This window comes from Perissodus microlepis, chromosome 20 (assembly GCF_051167445.1).
Source record: "Perissodus microlepis isolate ML-2025 ecotype Zambia chromosome 20, ASM5116744v1, whole genome shotgun sequence".
In the NCBI taxonomy this organism is placed as follows: domain Eukaryota; kingdom Metazoa; phylum Chordata; class Actinopteri; order Cichliformes; family Cichlidae; genus Perissodus; species Perissodus microlepis.
This window is the reverse complement of record NC_140480.1, coordinates 12403758-12425843: the sequence shown is the minus strand read 5'-3', so window position 1 is coordinate 12425843 and position 22086 is coordinate 12403758. Positions and strand designations below refer to the sequence as shown.

Below are 22086 nucleotides of genomic sequence, written 5' to 3'. Positions count from 1 at the left end.
GCATTAAAGCCAATTTTCTATTAAAATCAGGGTCTTTTCTAACTGACCTCTGACCTTTGAGCAGTAGTGTGTACTGTATGCTTGTATGTAACTGTATCTGACCTGGATTTTATCACCAGTTTCAAATAAGAATCTTCTTTAAAGTCTGTCTTTCAATACAAATGAAGTTAAACTTTATCAAGGCTGATGGTAAACTGTCCCTAACAAGTCCACTTTATTGCGTGCTCATTGACTTTCTCCTATCAGAGCTGTTTAACAAGTCCACTTTATACATGCTTATTAATCTATCACGCTTATCAGTGGCTCATGGTTGCTTAAAGCCTATGTCTGAACTTGACCACAGAGCCAGAGCATCGTTCAATCTTGGCAACAGCTCCAGGATGACAAACTCCACTTTCTCTGCATCAAGACAGCTCATAACTTTTTAACAGTCTCTCCTGACAGTCTCATATCATCTGCTCTAATCAATAACCATACACTATCATTACAATGTAGACTACAGCTCAAAAGTCTGAGGTGAATTAGAAATGTCTTGTTTTCAGAATAGATTCAAATTTGGTTTCAGATTGAATCACAGCAATTTATCAAAATAATCATATAAATGCTTAATATTAACACTGATCACAAATCATGAATGATTTTTAATAGAATATCTACAGAGGTGTTCAGAGACCCATTTTCAGCATTAATCCCTCCTGTGTTCAGTGGTACATTGTCTTATCTAATGCAAGCTTAACACATTAAAGCCAAACTTATCACTCAAAACAGCTTTTTAAGAGATTTTAGCACAAACTGAAACTATTGTGGTGATTAAAGAAACAATAAATGTGTCTGGATCATCCCAGTGTTTGTTTTTAACCTCATGAAACCAAGTTTCCATTTTCCTCTAAAGGGGCTGCAACACCCAGCTGCACAAAACCTTCACTTTTTTTTAACAGTTTAACTATTTGAATATTTTTCATTTCTTACAATCAGAATTCTCCAATAGATTTTCAGAAGAAATTTTTTTTTTTCATGCATCACCAACTGACCCTTTTATGTTAACGTCTCAATCTCCAGCCTAACCTCATTGAATTTTGCTTAGCAAAGTACTTTTCAACTAATAATTAGTAAGATTATATTTCTTATCATCTGTTGGTCGTCTGACCTGATAAACTTCTATGAGCATTATAACACAGGAATGATTGTCTCTAAAAATGGGCTCCTGCACGCTTGCAGACATTTTTCCATCACAACTTATGGATGATGAAGGATTTGATTAAAGCTGTGAAACATTACTGATAAACTTCATGTGATGTTACATTAAAGCCAATTTTCTATTAAAATCAGGGTCTTTTCTAACTGACCTCTGACCTTTGAGCAGTAGTGTGTACTGTATGCTTGTATGTAACTGTATCTGACCTGGATTTTATCACCAGTTTCAAATAAGAATCTTCTTTAAAGTCTGTCTTTCAATACAAATGAAGTTAAACTTTATCAAGGCTGATGGTAAACTGTCCCTAACAAGTCCACTTTATTGCGTGCTCATTGACTTTCTCCTATCAGAGCTGTTTAACAAGTCCACTTTATACATGCTTATTAATCTATCACGCTTATCAGTGGCTCATGGTTGCTTAAAGCCTATGTCTGAACTTGACCACAGAGCCAGAGCATCGTTCAATCTTGGCAACAGCTCCAGGATGACAAACTCCACTTTCTCTGCATCAAGACAGCTCATAACTTTTTAACAGTCTCTCCTGATAGCCTCATATCATCTGCTCTAATCAATAACCATACACTATCATTACAATGTAGACTACAGCTCAAAAGTCTGAGGTGAATTAGAAATGTCTTGTTTTCAGAATAGACTCAAATTTGGTTTCAGATTGAATCACAGCAATTTATCAAAATAATCATATAAATGCTTAATATTAACACTGATCACAAATCATGAATGATTTTTAATAGAATATCTACAGAGGTGTTCAGAGACCCATTTTCAGCAATAATCCCTCCTGTGTTCAGTGGTACATTGTCTTATCTAATGCAAGCTTAACACATTAAAGCCAAACTTATCACTCAAAACAGCTTTTTAAGAGATTTTAGCACAAACTGAAACTATTGTGGTGATTAAAGAAACAATAAATGTGTCTGGATCATCCCAGTGTTTGTTTTTAACCTCATGAAACCAAGTTTCCATTTTCCTCTAAAGGGGCTGCAACACCCAGCTGCACAAAACCTTCACTTTTTTTTAACAGTTTCACTGTTTTAATATTTTTCATTTCTTACAATCAGAATTCTCCAATAGATTTTTAGAAGAAATTCTTTTTTTTCATGCATCACCAACTGACCCTTTTATGTTAACGTCTCAATCTCCAGCCTAACCTCATTGAATTTTGCTTAGCAAAGTACTTTTCAACTCTAATAATTAGTAAGATTATATTTCTTATCATCTGTTGGTCGTCTGACCTGATAAACTTCAATGAGCATTATAACACAGGAATGATTGTCTCTAAAAATGGGCTCCTGCACGCTTGCAGACATTTTTCCATCACAACTTATGGATGATGAAGGATTTGATTAAAGCTGTGAAACATTACTGATAAACTTCATGTGATGTTGCATTAAAGCCAATTTTCTATTAAAATCAGGGTCTTTTCTAACTGACCTCTGACCTTTGAGCAGTAGTGTGTACTGTATGCTTGTATGTAACTGTATCTGACCTGGATTTTATCACCAGTTTCAAATAAGAATCTTCTTTAAAGTCTGTCTTTCAATACAAATGAAGTTAAACTTTATCAAGGCTGATGGTAAACTGTCCCTAACAAGTCCACTTTATTGCGTGCTCATTGACTTTCTCCTATCAGAGCTGTTTAACAAGTCCACTTTATACATGCTTATTAATCTATCACGCTTATCAGTGGCTCATGGTTGCTTAAAGCCTATGTCTGAACTTGACCACAGAGCCAGAGCATCATTCAATCTTGGCAACAGCTCCAGGATGACAAACTCCACTTTCTCTGCATCAAGACAGCTCATAACTTTTTAACAGTCTCTCCTGATAGCCTCATATCATCTGCTCTAATCAATAACCATACACTATCATTACAATGTAGACTACAGCTCAAAAGTCTGAGGTGAATTAGAAATGTCTTGTTTTCAGAATAGACTCAAATTTGGTTTCAGATTGAATCACAGCAATTTATCAAAAATAATCATATAAATGCTTAATATTAACACTGATCACAAATCATGAATGATTTTTAATAGAATATCTACAGAGGTGTTCAGAGACCCATTTTCAGCATTAATCCCTCCTGTGTTCAGTGGTACATTGTCTTATCTAATGCAAGCTTAACACATTAAAGCCAAACTTATCACTCAAAACAGCTTTTTAAGAGATTTTAGCACAAACTGAAACTATTGTGGTGATTAAAGAAACAATAAATGTGTCTGGATCATCCCAGTGTTTGTTTTTAACCTCATGAAACCAAGTTTCCATTTTCCTCTAAAGGGGCTGCAACACCCAGCTGCACAAAACCTTCACTTTTTTTTAACAGTTTAACTATTTGAATATTTTTCATTTCTTACAATCAGAATTCTCCAATAGATTTTCAGAAGAAATTTTTTTTTTTCATGCATCACCAACTGACCCTTTTATGTTAACGTCTCAATCTCCAGCCTAACCTCATTGAATTTTGCTTAGCAAAGTACTTTTCAACTAATAATTAGTAAGATTATATTTCTTATCATCTGTTGGTCGTCTGACCTGATAAACTTCTATGAGCATTATAACACAGGAATGATTGTCTCTAAAAATGGGCTCCTGCACGCTTGCAGACATTTTTCCATCACAACTTATGGATGATGAAGGATTTGATTAAAGCTGTGAAACATTACTGATAAACTTCATGTGATGTTGCATTAAAGCCAATTTTCTATTAAAATCAGGGTCTTTTCTAACTGACCTCTGACCTTTGAGCAGTAGTGTGTACTGTATGCTTGTATGTAACTGTATCTGACCTGGATTTTATCACCAGTTTCAAATAAGAATCTTCTTTAAAGTCTGTCTTTCAATACAAATGAAGTTAAACTTTATCAAGGCTGATGGTAAACTGTCCCTAACAAGTCCACTTTATTGCGTGCTCATTGACTTTCTCCTATCAGAGCTGTTTAACAAGTCCACTTTATACATGCTTATTAATCTATCACGCTTATCAGTGGCTCATGGTTGCTTAAAGCCTATGTCTGAACTTGACCACAGAGCCAGAGCATCGTTCAATCTTGGCAACAGCTCCAGGATGACAAACTCCACTTTCTCTGCATCAAGACAGCTCATAACTTTTTAACAGTCTCTCCTGATAGTCTCATATCATCTGCTCTAATCAATAACCATACACTATCATTACAATGTAGACTACAGCTCAAAAGTCTGAGGTGAATTAGAAATGTCTTGTTTTCAGAATAGACTCAAATTTGGTTTCAGATTGAATCACAGCAATTTATCAAAATAATCATATAAATGCTTAATATTAACACTGATCACAAATCATGAATGATTTTTAATAGAATATCTACAGAGGTGTTCAGAGATCCATTTTCAGCATTAATCCCTCCTTTGTTCAGTGGTACATTGTCTTATCTAATGCAAGCTTAACACATTAAAGCCAAACTTATCACTCAAACAGCTTTTTAAGAGATTTTAGCACAAACTGAAACTATTGTGGTGATTAAAGAAACAATAAATGTGTCTGGATCATCCCAGTGTTTGTTTTTAACCTCATGAAACCAAGTTTCCATTTTCCTCTAAAGGGGCTGCAACACCCAGCTGCACAAAACCTTCACTTTTTTTTAACAGTTTCACTGTTTTAATATTTTTCATTTCTTACAATCAGAATTCTCCAATAGATTTTTAGAAGAAATTCTTTTTTTTCATGCATCACCAACTGACCCTTTTATGTTAACGTCTCAATCTCCAGCCTAACCTCATTGAATTTTGCTTAGCAAAGTACTTTTCAACTCTAATAATTAGTAAGATTATATTTCTTATCATCTGTTGGTCGTCTGACCTGATAAACTTCAATGAGCATTATAACACAGGAATGATTGTCTCTAAAAATGGGCTCCTGCACGCTTGCAGACATTTTTCCATCACAACTTATGGATGATGAAGGATTTGATTAAAGCTGTGAAACATTACTGATAAACTTCATGTGATGTTGCATTAAAGCCAATTTTCTATTAAAATCAGGGTCTTTTCTAACTGACCTCTGACCTTTGAGCAGTAGTGTGTACTGTATGCTTGTATGTAACTGTATCTGACCTGGATTTTATCACCAGTTTCAAATAAGAATCTTCTTTAAAGTCTGTCTTTCAATACAAATGAAGTTAAACTTTATCAAGGCTGATGGTAAACTGTCCCTAACAAGTCCACTTTATTGCGTGCTCATTGACTTTCTCCTATCAGAGCTGTTTAACAAGTCCACTTTATACATGCTTATTAATCTATCACGCTTATCAGTGGCTCATGGTTGCTTAAAGCCTATGTCTGAACTTGACCACAGAGCCAGAGCATCATTCAATCTTGGCAACAGCTCCAGGATGACAAACTCCACTTTCTCTGCATCAAGACAGCTCATAACTTTTTAACAGTCTCTCCTGATAGCCTCATATCATCTGCTCTAATCAATAACCATACACTATCATTACAATGTAGACTACAGCTCAAAAGTCTGAGGTGAATTAGAAATGTCTTGTTTTCAGAATAGACTCAAATTTGGTTTCAGATTGAATCACAGCAATTTATCAAAAATAATCATATAAATGCTTAATATTAACACTGATCACAAACCATGAATGATTTTTAATAGAATATCTACAGAGGTGTTCAGAGACCCATTTTCAGCATTAATCCCTCCTGTGTTCAGTGGTACATTGTCTTATCTAATGCAAGCTTAACACATTAAAGCCAAACTTATCACTCAAAACAGCTTTTTAAGAGATTTTAGCACAAACTGAAACTATTGTGGTGATTAAAGAAACAATAAATGTGTCTGGATCATCCCAGTGTTTGTTTTTAACCTCATGAAACCAAGTTTCCATTTTCCTCTAAAGGGGCTGCAACACCCAGCTGCACAAAACCTTCACTTTTTTTTAACAGTTTAACTATTTGAATATTTTTCATTTCTTACAATCAGAATTCTCCAATAGATTTTCAGAAGAAATTTTTTTTTTTCATGCATCACCAACTGACCCTTTTATGTTAACGTCTCAATCTCCAGCCTAACCTCATTGAATTTTGCTTAGCAAAGTACTTTTCAACTAATAATTAGTAAGATTATATTTCTTATCATCTGTTGGTCGTCTGACCTGATAAACTTCTATGAGCATTATAACACAGGAATGATTGTCTCTAAAAATGGGCTCCTGCACGCTTGCAGACATTTTTCCATCACAACTTATGGATGATGAAGGATTTGATTAAAGCTGTGAAACATTACTGATAAACTTCATGTGATGTTGCATTAAAGCCAATTTTCTATTAAAATCAGGGTCTTTTCTAACTGACCTCTGACCTTTGAGCAGTAGTGTGTACTGTATGCTTGTATGTAACTGTATCTGACCTGGATTTTATCACCAGTTTCAAATAAGAATCTTCTTTAAAGTCTGTCTTTCAATACAAATGAAGTTAAACTTTATCAAGGCTGATGGTAAACTGTCCCTAACAAGTCCACTTTATTGCGTGCTCATTGACTTTCTCCTATCAGAGCTGTTTAACAAGTCCACTTTATACATGCTTATTAATCTATCACGCTTATCAGTGGCTCATGGTTGCTTAAAGCCTATGTCTGAACTTGACCACAGAGCCAGAGCATCGTTCAATCTTGGCAACAGCTCCAGGATGACAAACTCCACTTTCTCTGCATCAAGACAGCTCATAACTTTTTAACAGTCTCTCCTGATAGCCTCATATCATCTGCTCTAATCAATAACCATACACTATCATTACAATGTAGACTACAGCTCAAAAGTCTGAGGTGAATTAGAAATGTCTTGTTTTCAGAATAGACTCAAATTTGGTTTCAGATTGAATCACAGCAATTTATCAAAATAATCATATAAATGCTTAATATTAACACTGATCACAAATCATGAATGATTTTTAATAGAATATCTACAGAGGTGTTCAGAGATCCATTTTCAGCATTAATCCCTCCTGTGTTCAGTGGTACATTGTCTTATCTAATGCAAGCTTAACACATTAAAGCCAAACTTATCACTCAAACAGCTTTTTAAGAGATTTTAGCACAAACTGAAACTATTGTGGTGATTAAAGAAACAATAAATGTGTCTGGATCATCCCAGTGTTTGTTTTTAACCTCATGAAACCAAGTTTCCATTTTCCTCTAAAGGGGCTGCAACACCCAGCTGCACAAAACCTTCACTTTTTTTTAACAGTTTCACTGTTTTAATATTTTTCATTTCTTACAATCAGAATTCTCCAATAGATTTTTAGAAGAAATTCTTTTTTTTCATGCATCACCAACTGACCCTTTTATGTTAACGTCTCAATCTCCAGCCTAACCTCATTGAATTTTGCTTAGCAAAGTACTTTTCAACTCTAATAATTAGTAAGATTATATTTCTTATCATCTGTTGGTCGTCTGACCTGATAAACTTCAATGAGCATTATAACACAGGAATGATTGTCTCTAAAAATGGGCTCCTGCACGCTTGCAGACATTTTTCCATCACAACTTATGGATGATGAAGGATTTGATTAAAGCTGTGAAACATTACTGATAAACTTCATGTGATGTTGCATTAAAGCCAATTTTCTATTAAAATCAGGGTCTTTTCTAACTGACCTCTGACCTTTGAGCAGTAGTGTGTACTGTATGCTTGTATGTAACTGTATCTGACCTGGATTTTATCACCAGTTTCAAATAAGAATCTTCTTTAAAGTCTGTCTTTCAATACAAATGAAGTTAAACTTTATCAAGGCTGATGGTAAACTGTCCCTAACAAGTCCACTTTATTGCGTGCTCATTGACTTTCTCCTATCAGAGCTGTTTAACAAGTCCACTTTATACATGCTTATTAATCTATCACGCTTATCAGTGGCTCATGGTTGCTTAAAGCCTATGTCTGAACTTGACCACAGAGCCAGAGCATCATTCAATCTTGGCAACAGCTCCAGGATGACAAACTCCACTTTCTCTGCATCAAGACAGCTCATAACTTTTTAACAGTCTCTCCTGATAGCCTCATATCATCTGCTCTAATCAATAACCATACACTATCATTACAATGTAGACTACAGCTCAAAAGTCTGAGGTGAATTAGAAATGTCTTGTTTTCAGAATAGACTCAAATTTGGTTTCAGATTGAATCACAGCAATTTATCAAAAATAATCATATAAATGCTTAATATTAACACTGATCACAAATCATGAATGATTTTTAATAGAATATCTACAGAGGTGTTCAGAGACCCATTTTCAGCAATAATCCCTCCTGTGTTCAGTGGTACATTGTCTTATCTAATGCAAGCTTAACACATTAAAGCCAAACTTATCACTCAAAACAGCTTTTTAAGAGATTTTAGCACAAACTGAAACTATTGTGGTGATTAAAGAAACAATAAATGTGTCTGGATCATCCCAGTGTTTGTTTTTAACCTCATGAAACCAAGTTTCCATTTTCCTCTAAAGGGGCTGCAACACCCAGCTGCACAAAACCTTCACTTTTTTTTAACAGTTTCACTGTTTTAATATTTTTCATTTCTTACAATCAGAATTCTCCAATAGATTTTTAGAAGAAATTCTTTTTTTTCATGCATCACCAACTGACCCTTTTATGTTAACATCTCAATCTCCAGCCTAACCTCATTGAATTTTGCTTAGCAAAGTACTTTTCAACTCTAATAATTAGTAAGATTATATTTCTTATCATCTGTTGGTCGTCTGACCTGATAAACTTCAATGAGCATTATAACACAGGAATGATTGTCTCTAAAAATGGGCTCCTGCACGCTTGCAGACATTTTTCCATCACAACTTATGGATGATGAAGGATTTGATTAAAGCTGTGAAACATTACTGATAAACTTCATGTGATGTTGCATTAAAGCCAATTTTCTATTAAAATCAGGGTCTTTTCTAACTGACCTCTGACCTTTGAGCAGTAGTGTGTACTGTATGCTTGTATGTAACTGTATCTGACCTGGATTTTATCACCAGTTTCAAATAAGAATCTTCTTTAAAGTCTGTCTTTCAATACAAATGAAGTTAAACTTTATCAAGGCTGATGGTAAACTGTCCCTAACAAGTCCACTTTATTGCGTGCTCATTGACTTTCTCCTATCAGAGCTGTTTAACAAGTCCACTTTATACATGCTTATTAATCTATCACGCTTATCAGTGGCTCATGGTTGCTTAAAGCCTATGTCTGAACTTGACCACAGAGCCAGAGCATCGTTCAATCTTGGCAACAGCTCCAGGATGACAAACTCCACTTTCTCTGCATCAAGACAGCTCATAACCTTTTAACAGTGTCTGTCTGTCCTCATACTTCTATATATTCTTCTGTAATAGATAACTATACGCTATCATTGTAATCAATCTACACCACAGCTCAAAAGTTTGAAGTCAATTTTCACCTGGTTTATAACCATGTGATCGGTCCACACATCAGTGTCTAAAAAAACGCTCATTTTTATCTGTGTCTATCATCAAAATTTGAGTTGATTGCAAACTCTCCCTAACAAGTTCACTTTATTGCGTGCTCATCAATCTCCTCTACAGCTCAGCTAACTGAAGTCAGTTAGAAACGTCTTTTTATCTTAAAAAAAACAAGATTCTTTTTTATATTTTGTAAATTGGTTTTGAATCCAAATAAATATAATTGCTTAAAACTTGCATTGATCACCAATTATGATTAATGTTTGATAAAACATTAGCTGGTGTATGGATGCAACAATAATGGTGGTGTGTGGATTACAACAATAATAGCGAGTGTGCAGATTATATTACCTATCCTCAGTTTATCACATTAAATCTCATCTTACTAGTGACCCAGTAGCTTTTCCAAATACAGCTGAACTAACCAACATCATTTTTTCAAGTAATATAAAAATCGTTTTTATTTATTACCTTTTTAAACATCCCATTTTTTCTTTCTAATGTCATTAAATCAAGTTTGCCCATTTTTATAAAACATTTGGACCTCCACATCTTTTTAGCGTTCAGTTATTTCCTCAGTGTCACACATGGATTAGTTTTCGTCTCTTTCAATAAGAAAGTCAAATCTTCAGACCTTAAAGCAATCTTTGTTTCTTTCAATCATCTTAATATTTTTAATCTCCTGTAATATAATTGCAGTTAACCAGAGCTTAGCTACTCTGATCTACAGTGATTTTGGGGGTTTGGATTTGTTTTTCACAGGTGCAGAGCCTTTTTCTACAAAATTATGAATAAACTGCATTTTTTAAAAGTACCATTAATCATGTAGACTGACAAGTAACTAAACATGTAACACAGTGATCAGTAGAGAAGAAAGAAAATAACCCATTTACACATTTCTAGTTCAGATCAAAATTATTGTTCTGATTAAGGAAACAGTAAATTTGGCCACGTTATTGTCCTGATCCTCCAATTTTCCCTTTTCAATGTGACTAAATAAAATTCAACTTTTTTTTTTTTTTTTTAAATAAAAGCAGATGCACACCCAGATATTTCTTACAGTAAGAATCCTCCAACAACCTTTCAAAAGAAACATTTTTTGTCTTTCCTCAATTTTGAGAGCAACTGAACCCACAAACCTGAAGCTCGAGACCCCAAACTAACCAAATGTAATGTTTCCTTAATCAGCACAGTCATTTTTAACTTTTTGTGTGTTATGTTTACTCACAGTTTTGATGCTTGCTTCTTCGACTTGATCCATGATTAGCTTTTCACCGTCGCTCTGCTGTTTTCTCTCTCCTCATGCTTCTCCTTCATGCGTCCTGTCCTCAAATATAATCCAACCTGCCTCCTTGTTTCCTCCTTGACTTGTATTAGCAAAATTTCCAGGTAAATTAAGAGAAATCCAAAAAAGTTTTCCTGTTTCAAAAGCTCTTCCAGTTGCCTGTCTTCTTGTCCTCCTTCAAATGTGCATTTTTCGACTTATGTATTTATTTGAATTCATATTGCCATGACAACATAGCACAGAGCATCATGGTAGTTTAAAGCAGGTGGTTCTGTCCTCTGCAGAAATGCTGGTGTTCCATAGTGATGTAGAAGTATGTTAATAGTCTTGAAACAGACACTCACTGATCCGGTAAGAGCAGGAATTTAACTACAAACCCTCATAGTCCCCATCAGTATTCTTCATTTTGCTCTGCAGCAATGGTCACAGTGGCTGCTTTAAGTACGTTTGCCCCATAGAAATCCACTGATGTTCAGTGAGTCCCTTTGATACATATTTAGACCTTCATAATTTTCAGGGTGCATGAGTGTTATATCTCCATCTCATCCTAAACATTTTACCAACCAACACGTTCTCACTCCCAACTCGTCAAACGTGTGACGCATGGTCAGGCTCCCTCTGCTTCACTTATTGACGTGCAGGGTCCTCTCATTGAATACTATAGAGCTCCCTTAACGTTGCTTATTGACGACAAGAGATTGCCGCGGAAGAGCCTGTTGTCCGTATATTTATATATTTCCGAAATCACATTGTATTTATAGAATGACTATTAAAAGTCAGCGAGTGTCAGTAATGTTAATGTGGTTATGTTAGTAATACACCGAGTGCTAATATAACAGCTTTAAGATGCATTTGTAGATATTATTACGTGTTTTACCATCTTTATGGTGCTAGCTTAAAGTTACAGTGTAAACGTTAGCTTATATTGTAGTAAAGCTGTTACTGTTTAAACGATGTTAGCACAGAAATATTCGCTTCTGTCATGACTGATGAAGTTACTAGTTAATAAAGTTTTCAGTAAAGTGTTTAATCGCAGCCACAGATTGACAGCAAATATCTCGATTAGCTTCAGTGCATCTATAATAAATATGTGCAAGTTTCAGTGCTTCGTTTAAACTGTATGATACTTATACTGATCCAGGGTCAGTGTAAAATACAATCCTAGCTGTGTGAACAAAGCCTGGCTCCTTTAATCCTGCATGACAAACCTCAGAATGCAGGTTATTATTACTCTTTCCTGCTGGCACACCTGTCACACCTGAGAGTCAGCTAGAAACTTACAGTGACGTGGACATCATGCAAAGACTGCCAGACTCTGTAATACTGCAAATGATCAGTGACTCATGTTAACACTAAACTTTAAACGGTATCTCTGTGTCTCTCTGTGTGTGCTGAACATTTAGGATTGAGTCAGGCTGCATCAGCTGAAGCTGTTATTTGTATATATCAGTATTTTTTTAATTCAGGTGTGGGGAAAATATGTAAGACTGCAGTGAAGCGATGTACCAGATTAATCCCTGGCCAAAGGTATCGTACTTAAATCAGACTACTGATCCAGCCACATCAGCCTTTTGTGAGGTCTGTTTAAAGTAGACTAAAAATGAACTGCAGGTTCCTGAGAGGTGGACTGTGAGCACAGAAACACATGTTCATACATACAGCTGCAGCAAACTTACATTAATTTTAAATAGATTTGTTACTCTGATGTCTGTCTCTGTGTTTGTCCTCTGACAGACTGGTGACCTGTCCAGGTGTGCTCTACCTATGACTACTGGGACAGGCTCTAGCCTCTGTAAAAGAAATTTTCTGTTATTCTCATTTAAAGTATTTAAGTGCTTATGCATATGCTTAGTTGTGACACTGTTATAGACTGTTCAGTGAAAGTTTCTAAAACTAGATGAACTTACTTCAGCGTCAGCAGTTTGAGAAAACAACTCCCTTTACAGGTGCTGATAAGGCCAAGGGCACAAAACAGCATAACCATTGATCCGTTAGGTTTCATAGCGAGACACGTGAAGTGTGGTAGGATCAGTTTGTAACTTCCTCCCTCTTCCTTGGAATGCATAAAGGAGTAGGAGCACAACTTCTGTGGCAGCGCTGACATGACTGAACTGTGATGTTTGATGTGTGTTGGCGCAGTAATAAATAGCTTGATCACAGCTCTTTCTGTGTTGCAGACTTTATTTAAAAAATTCCACGACACCCCCCACCCTCCCACTGTGAACCTGAATTGAATATTCAGAAGACATTTGTTTAAATAGTTCTACAAATCTGAGCTGTTGGTGTGTCCTTGGATTGTGTGGTAATAATATTAGAGCTAGCAATCTTTCTTACTGAATCTCTACTATGAGTCATGTTACCTGAGATTAATTCTATGTTTACCTGTCAGCCTGGACAAATGTGCTGTGTGAAGGAAATTAAATTAAATCAGATCTGAACTGCGTACATTTAAGGAACCTGTTCATATTTAATTGAAATATGAACCAGTGATTTTTTGATTGCTGATTCCAAGAGAGTCTTTGTGGAAATCCTGTTTGGCTTTTTGTTATTTTAATTCTCTTCTCTGTTTTCCAGAACAGTTCTCCACAGTCGCTGTCCACATGGGTCAGTGGGACCAAGAAGCACTCTGCTAATGTGTGGACTCTGACCAGCAACATCCAGCAAGACCCAGACAGCGTTTTCTATCTCCCAGCTGGAGTTTTTTGTTTGTCTGTGACTGGAGAGTCAGATTTTTGTTGAGCTTCACACTTGCAGAGGTAAGTCAGTTTGCAGAGATCCCTCCCACCCTGGCTTTTATGTCCTAGATTTCTTATCTGAAACAGTAATATTTCAGTGACTGCTGCTTATACCACAGGTTAATACACGCTACTGATCCCTGATAGGAGAATCATCAATTTTGGCAACAAAGAAGCCTGGTAGATGTTTGTTTGCAGTCTGATGATGGGACATCATGCTCTGCATCTTCAAAGTTTGCCCCCTCATTATTATTCATACCCAGTAATGTGAAGTATGCTTATATCTACTATAACTGAACCAACCTGGTGCTCTTCATTTATGGAGGCTGTTGAGTCTGAATGTTGGATGTTGTGTATCTCGTGTTCTCTGGGCTTCGTTGTCCTCAGTCTTTTTGCAGGATCAGAAAACAAAACCAGGAGGCGTGTAAATGTTTCTTCTCCATGATGTTTCTTCAAATGTTTCTTCTGGATGATGATAAGACTGTGACACGGGATGCCACCTTTGGTCTTGTGATGAAGCAAAGCTCAGGAAGAAGTGGGATTAAATGGTACCCACATGTGTGCTGCTGAGAAGGATGTACAGGGGCACCTGCAGCCAAATCCAAGCTTCAGGTTAGTTGTAGTTGCAGAACGCTATAGGACTGAGACAGCTGAGGCATCAAATGTTTGATTAAACGGATGAAAAAGAGAAGTTTTTTCCCTATAATTATCACTTCTTAAAATCTGTAGCAACTTCAAGTCTGTCAGCGTGCTGAGCATGCTCAGAATGTGACAATATATTTTTGTTCAATATTTAATTTCTTTCAGTTGCAATTGTTAAATGAAAAAAAAATAAAAATATATTCTTATAATTTAGCAAACTAATTTATCAAAAAAAAATATATACATATATCTGTATTAGTTTTAATAAATTAATTTGACACCTGTATTGAAAATACCATATTGTATTCATACAGAATCAGTATGGTATCATTGTTTGTCTGCTCACTGATTGTTGAAACTAAGAGCTACTTTGATCTGTTTAGATCTAAAGTATCCAAAGTTGAGCTCTAATGTTTCTTCACCCCTGTGTGTGTGATATCTGATTTCCTACATGCTGGCAGAGCAGCAGTTTGTGCTCACAGATGGTGACGGTGTGGAGAGACGGTGGTGTTTCCTCAGAAGAACCAGCAGAGTCACAAAGGACACCAGTCCATCTCACCACCTTGACTTGCTGACTGATGTTCGTCTGCACTGCACAGAGGAAATCAACTGACCGAGGTTTGTCCAGTGACGTGTTATGAAATGTATATTTGTTTTATGCTTACAGATATGTTTTTCTTGACAGAGGCTCTGCAGAGGTTAGACAAAGCAGAGAAAATATGTGCTTTACATTTTACTGTGATTTATTGAGATATTTGTTGCCTGATGTTCAGCAGGAATGGAGAAATAGAATCAAAGGGAGATGTTTTTGATGTTTTTGTAATGATGTAAGTAAATCTTCAATATTATTTATTTGCTTGGTTATATTAGGAGTGTTTCTGAGTGAGGGGGAGAGGAGTCATCATCCAGTTTAAGTGACGTAGATCAGTGGATACACTTGTCTCCCCTTTAAAGGAGACAATCCAAGTCATCCTTAAATGTTAGTGCTTTCAAATACACAAACATTTTTAAAGGACAAAAATGAACATCCAACTTTGACTGTAATACAAAATAAATCTTTGCATGTGTGTTTTCAAACTCTCAGATGGGCAGGATATCAGTCTTGGACTGTCTAACCTGCCGGAGCAGCACTGAATGACCACCACACATGAGCATGTTCCTGCAACATTCAGCATCTGATCTGTCATCTGTGTGCTTCTGCTTTTGGTAAGTAGAGTTACCCAACTCCAGTAACTCTAAACACATGCCATCCATTTCTAACGGCCTGGTTACTTCCTGTCAGTTACTTTAGAAACCATGTGGTCACCTGACCTAACACTGTTTCTTCTTCTTCCCCTTAATGTTCAAGTGTCAAATGTCCAACAGCTGGAGAGGAAACTACACCAGTGTACTGGGATGTTTCAGCAACACGTGCCAGATGCTGTTCCTTCATGGTGACATCACCAGAGACAGCCCCACCCACCTAAGGACCTCGCCATTGATCATGATGATTATAATGATGACAGCGAGCGGAACTAAGACTGTAAAAATCCACGACCACAATTTTTCTTTCTAATTATTAATGAATACTGAGAGCCTCTTTCTGTGTTTTGTCTGTTTTGGGGTTGTTGTTTTTTTACCTCATTTGTTACTAACAAAGTTCACCAAACTCACACAGTTTACATTCTGTATGTTTCCATCTTTACCAGCCACACTCTAACTGCATTTAAGAAAATAATCCTTAGAAATCGTCGTTTTTCTCTTTCGTAATTGATGATAATTCAGTGAATATACTGCGCTGCTTCCTTTTATTGCGTCACACATTGCTTTAAGTTTTTCAGTGTCCAGTTATTTTTTACGGCTGTTTGAATTCTCTGTATGTTTGACCCTGTAGACTGTTTGATGGACTGCTTGTCTTCCTGTTTGTTACCGCCGCCTGTTTTTGACTAAAGATTTGGATTTCTGACTTCAACACAGCCTCTGCGTGTCCTCCCTTTGTGTCCTCTTCCTCTGTGAATGTGTTGCATGTGTCACAGATTCATTTTATTAACAGTTTTCACACAGTGAGTTGCATCAGCATTCATCCACAGCACATTTCAGAAGGATTCAGATTAATACAGTGATCTTATAGTCAGAATTATCCTGACAGACTGCCACTGTAAATTATCTTTCATCAGGTAAATTTTCAAATAAAGTCAAATAAAGTTCAGTATTTCAAAGCAGGAGTTATGAAGAATCATACTGGCATTAGGACTAATAATATGTACTTACAAAGTCAAAGTTTTTTAATTATGCTAGAATACTGGAAGACAATCAACTTTTAGTGTTTTCCGCATATTAATTATTCCGAAATAGAGATGGTGACCCTAACCGTACAGAAGCACACTAAACAACTGACAATCTAACAGACATCATTGGCCTGAGCTGTCATGCACAGTGAGTCTGATCCTTTGCTGTGAGAGTCTGACAAGCATGTTTCTGGTCAGTTTGGAAGAAATAATATCACAATGTTGATCTTTTTTTCCAATATTCCTTCTCTTTTACAACATAAACTGTGATCAAAGCTACTTATGTTCACAGCATGTAATAATACTGACAGTCCAGGGCATTGTGGTCTGTTGAGCTAGGGTTAGGGTTAGCAATTCAGACATATGTAATCAATATTAAACGTCTCTGACGTGGGCCACTGTCCGCAGTGTTGGGAAATCCATACCAGGCTGGAACGAGTCAAGGTAGGTGAGCATCCACGAGAAGACACAGCAGATGCATCCTACTAATACTGACAGGACCAGGAGACTCCAGAAACCGAGCATCTTCTCTTCAGTGCCATCCTCTCCTGTCACCCTCTCTGCCCGCAGCTCTTTGAGTATGGGGTAGATAAGGGCGCAGAGAAAGCCTCATTACTAATTTATATTATAATTCAATTTTCATGAAATATTCATATTCAGTATTGGTCCTTTTATATTATAACCACGTATCCACCCAGGCTCATGGTGGGGCAGGGCTCTGTCCTGGGATGCTTGAGTACAAGGTAATGTACACCCTGACCAGGTATCCAGTCTGTCAGAATTGTTTTCAATATTTGGTTCAAAAACATGAGTGACAACAAAAATCCAACTAGGATTCTTGCATATGATGAATGAAGTCTGTCTTTGACTGTATTGTCCAGCTGATCCATCAAACCCCCAGCAGGTGAACCTTATTCATGACATAACACGGCAACAATGTAAAAAATTAAACAGCAACAGTCTAAATGTAAAGTGCATTCTAAACTCCTCTTCAATAAATTATATGCAAAGAGTCATTCAGGACTGTAAAACGTGAACTACAGAACCCAGAGTATTCATCATTAAATCTCTGGTTGCTTCATTTTTCTATCTATCCTATATCAGATACTTTAAAGGTTAGGTTAGGTAAAGTTGCATTCTCATGGTGAGGCAAAGTGCTTTATGTGTGTGTGTGCGTGTCATGAACGGCTATAAAAGGCCTATAATTAAAGAACAAAGCGGGGTTTGAGTTCGAGTTGCGGCAGACTGTCACTACTTGTAAATGGAACGCAGCCTTCCTACGGCGGACAGCTAATAACAGGAATCGGACGCGGTCCACCCAAGTCCACAGCAACCACCATAGCAACCGCCTAGCATGACCTTAAAAACATATTCTGTCTTCATAACTATCAAAAACATGAAATGGTTTGCAAAGTGTTTAAGTGTTACAGCTGCAGAGAGCTATGGCGGTATCTTTGGAAGCTGTTTACATAGCTAATAATATACGATGTAACCATGGAGACAGTCAGTCACGTGAGCTAGCGGTGCATGTTTACTACAGTGAATAAGGTGATTGCGTGCACAGCGTCCACACGCTGCAGGGGGTAAAGACATTACTTCAATATTGTTTTATATTGATATATATTTGCCTTCTGTTGACCATCACCTCAGGTTCACCATTACAGTTTCAGCATACAGATGCACACTGTCTAAATATCAACACATTCAAAAACTTATGTCTCAGAAATAAGCACAGCTGTTCATGTTTGTCATTAGAGTTTTATTTGTAAGAAAATTATGAACTTCATATTGTGTATCAAATAAAAGAACATTTCACAACTCTGAGTCAACAGAAACAGGTAACAGAAATGTCTCTAATGTAGACATGTACAGTGTAGTGTAAGCATTAAAAGATCATAAAGGAAAAACTAACATTTATGTGAAACTAATTGTAATAAAAAAAAATGAACAGGTGGTTTATAGATGTAAAAGAAAGAATCTGAAAACAACACTTTTTTGGTCTAAGTGATCAAAGTAGAAAACAGAACTGATGTTCAAAAACAAACCGTAGCTGCACTAATATTACACATCTCCATTGTTGTGGTGAACAGACATGTTGCTTTTAAAACCACATGCAGTGTGTGACCGTGACTGTTCACTGAGACCATGAACGCCACTTCGCTGAAGCCTTCGCCTTCTTCTTCTTCTTCTAAAATGGAAGCAGAAGGAGCACGAGCTGCTTTGATCTACTGAAAGGAAAAAGCAGAACATCTGAGCTGAAACCAGTCAGCTGAAATCATTAAGACAGGAACAATCATTCAATGCAGTGTCTCAGGTGGCTTAGCCTGTTACAACTGTTGATACAAGCTAAATACGGTTAACACACAGTGTCAGGGAGCTCCAGTGTGGGAACTAGTGGCTTTAGGTTTGTAGTCATTTAACTTTCATCCATTCATTCATTTAATTCAGGAGGAAGAAATGTCAGGTTGATGCAGGCTGGTTACATGCATTTGGTCCCATGCTGTCTTTAACTAAATGACTTGGTTCATTTTATGGCTGGGCTGTACGTGGGGTTATATCATGTTATTTGGGCAGGAGTACCTGTCCCCTGTTAGACTTAGAAAGTTTCTCCATAAGTAGAGTTTCTAACTCTTCTAGCACATCTGTTGCTGACAGCTTTTTGGTGGCTCTTTTTACCCCACACTGGTTGTGAGTGTGTAAATAGCCCCACTAGTTCTTTTGGGTTGCAGTTAACTTGGGAGGAAGAGGTAGGTCTGCCATGACTAGATGAATAACAATTATCTGGGATACATAAATTTCATAATGCATGCATATATCTCTCTAAACCTGGCCTGAGGGCTGCCATTTTTTACATTCAGTTATTTCTTTGTTGAATCTAAATAATGAATGTGTTACAGTTAAACTGACACTGATCAGTGTAAATGGCTCATTGGGACACAGAAACCTTTAAATTAAACCCTATCACCTGATATCGAGTGTCAAACAATATCAAAGCTGTAAAAGCTGTTTACAGTCAGAATTTATAAAGCTATGATTGTAAATAAATTCAAACAAGTGAGCTTTTCTCTTTGTGCTGAATATCAACACTGTGATTTCTTAGACTGCAAGCTTTACTTTAGCACAACCAGTTGTAGAAGCTGCCACTCCAAATGTCTTTTGATAACAAGAAAAAAATACCTTTTCAGTACACGGCCTGAAGTTCTTCTCTGACATCTTCTGCAATCGGCTTTGTCTGCTGGTTTGAAGACAATAAACCACAAAAAGATGATTTAGTCACTTTGTCTGCGTCATGCAGCTCGAATGTGTCGTGTAACGATGTTGAATAGCCGTCGTTATCCCTCTGCTGTGTCAGTAGGATTGTACTGTACAGCATCTCACTGATAGGTGAGGAATGCTAATGTAACACGATAACAGACTTCCATCATTAAAACATAAAGGACAGGAGATATTTACATATTTTTATATTTATATTACATTTTATAGCTGACGGATATTACTAAATAGATAGAATTTACTAAATAGCTGGATGAACATGAAAAATATGTCTATAATAACAAATGACCATGAGAGCCAGTAGAATTAATTCAACTGGACACTCAAAAGATGTCCTTAAATGCTCTTTAAGTGGCAGAACAAACAAACAAACAGTTAATTGCTTACTTGAGATGAAATCTGCTCAGCTACTTTGAAAACAGCTTCTAAGTGGTTCCTCCTTTAACAGGATGACTGCTCAGGGGTAAGGCCATCATGCAATCCAGCAACCTTTATGGTTCTGCTTTGATTCACCTGGAACTATTAGGGAAACCTTCCAGCGCCTCCTGTGAAAGACACAGGCATAAACACACAAACATTTATTAAAATGTTCCACAGTCTTTCAGTTTGATTTTCTCATCCTGTGGACAACAACGTACATGGATGCAGGTTTATTGTTAACTTTTGTAAGGTTTATTTAGTGAACATATCCAGCTGCAGCTCCACTGTGATCCTGAACTGGATAAGCACTTAAGAAAATGTGTCAATAAATGGACATACATCAACTTACTATATTTATCCAAACAGACGGGACCAATAATGCTTCACTGAGTTAGAGACTTTAACAGTCTCTTCTATGTAAGAATGTCTCGTGCTGATATACCTGCAAACTTGACAACAAAGGTTTTTCAGACTACATTTAGCTGTCCTCTATGTCAGCTCACACATTTACATTCATGTCACGCTTATTTCTGCTTTCCCATTTTATAATTATTACTTACATTTTGATTAGATACCTTGAGTTTGTAAATGATCAGATTACATAATTGGAATACAATGTATCCAATTCAGGGTTGCGGGAGGATGAAGCCTATCCCAGCTGATACAGGACAAAGACAGGCTGCCAGTTTATTGCAGGGCTAACACAATATGTGTAACAGAAAATCCACTTAAATGTTTGATATTTCTTATAATAATCATAATTATGACTATTATTTAAAGGTTTCTTTATAAATACATTTTGATTTTTTTATAACACCTAAAATCCAAACCTGAGCTGTTTCAGATTCTGACCTCTGACCTCAGTGACCTGGCTGTGTCCTCACTGCAGCTCCCTCTTGGAAGTACGTCTGCTTCTTGTCTACCCCCAGTGTTGACCGCCTGCCCTTGATATCACGTACTGTACCTGAGGAACAAAAGAGGACAAACACTTGCCTTCATTTAAGAAGTACATTCATACAGAGGTAATCTATGGAAACACACTAGTTCACCCTTTGGGAGAAATCAGTTCCTGTGAAACATTTCTGTAAATGAACATCATGTGGAGAATGAATGAAATGAGTTCTTCAGGTGACTCAGCAGACCCACACTGACAAATGAAATCTAGTTAAACTATTAAGCATATTTGCTCTTCTGAAATTAAACAACAACAAACATAAATTAGTAACAAAAATAAAGCTGAGTAGAGGCTTTACAAACCACCAGCAGCCATAATGCTAAATTTTAATCTTCAAATGTTTCTGAGCCGTCTTCAACCTGCTTTTAACACATTAAAGTCCCACAGTCAATGCAGCCTGACTCAATCCTAGATGTTCAGCACACAGAGACACAGAGGTACCGTTTAAAGTTTAGTGTTAACATGAGTCACTGATCATTTGCAGTATTACAGAGTCTGGCAGTCTTTGCATGATGTCCACGTCACTGTAAGTTTCTAGCTGACTCTCAGGTGTGACAGGTGTGCCAGCAGGAAAGAGTAATAATAAACTGCATTCTGAGGTTTGTCATGCAGGATTAAAGGAGCCAGGCTTTGTTCACACAGCTAGGATTGTATTTTACACTGACCCTGGATCAGTATAAGTATCATACAGTTTAAACGAAGCACTGAAACTTGCACATATTTATTATAGATGCACTGAAGCTAATCGAGATATTTGCTGTCAATCTGTGGCTGCGATTAAACACTTTACTGAAAACTTTATTAACTAGTAACTTCATCAGTCATGACAGAAGCGAATATTTCTGTG

The 22086-nt window shown here is 36.7% G+C and overlaps 2 long non-coding RNA genes across 4 annotated transcripts; one reads left to right on the top strand and one right to left on the bottom strand.

Annotated features, from left to right (window-relative positions):
* Positions 1-10695: 10695 nt before the first annotated feature.
* Positions 10696-16683, top strand: LOC146364213 (uncharacterized). 3 transcript variants are annotated; one of them, XR_014799046.1, is made up of 5 exons: positions 10696-14294; positions 14786-14942; positions 15195-15303; positions 15409-15530; positions 15673-16683. It is a non-coding gene; the product is annotated as an uncharacterized LOC146364213 (long non-coding RNA). The 3 variants fall into 3 exon arrangements; XR_014799044.1 differs by having other exon boundaries at positions 10698-14294; positions 15195-15530; positions 15673-16680; XR_014799045.1 differs by having other exon boundaries at positions 10699-14294; positions 14791-14942; positions 15195-15530; positions 15673-16679.
* A 1594-nt stretch (positions 16684-18277) lies between these two features.
* LOC146364212 (uncharacterized) lies at positions 18278-20365 on the bottom strand. Its single transcript, XR_014798991.1, has 3 exons — positions 20252-20365; positions 19769-19826; positions 18278-18819 (listed from the first exon to the last, which is right to left on the bottom strand). It is a non-coding gene; the product is annotated as an uncharacterized LOC146364212 (long non-coding RNA).
* Between the last annotated feature and the right edge of the window lie 1721 nt (positions 20366-22086).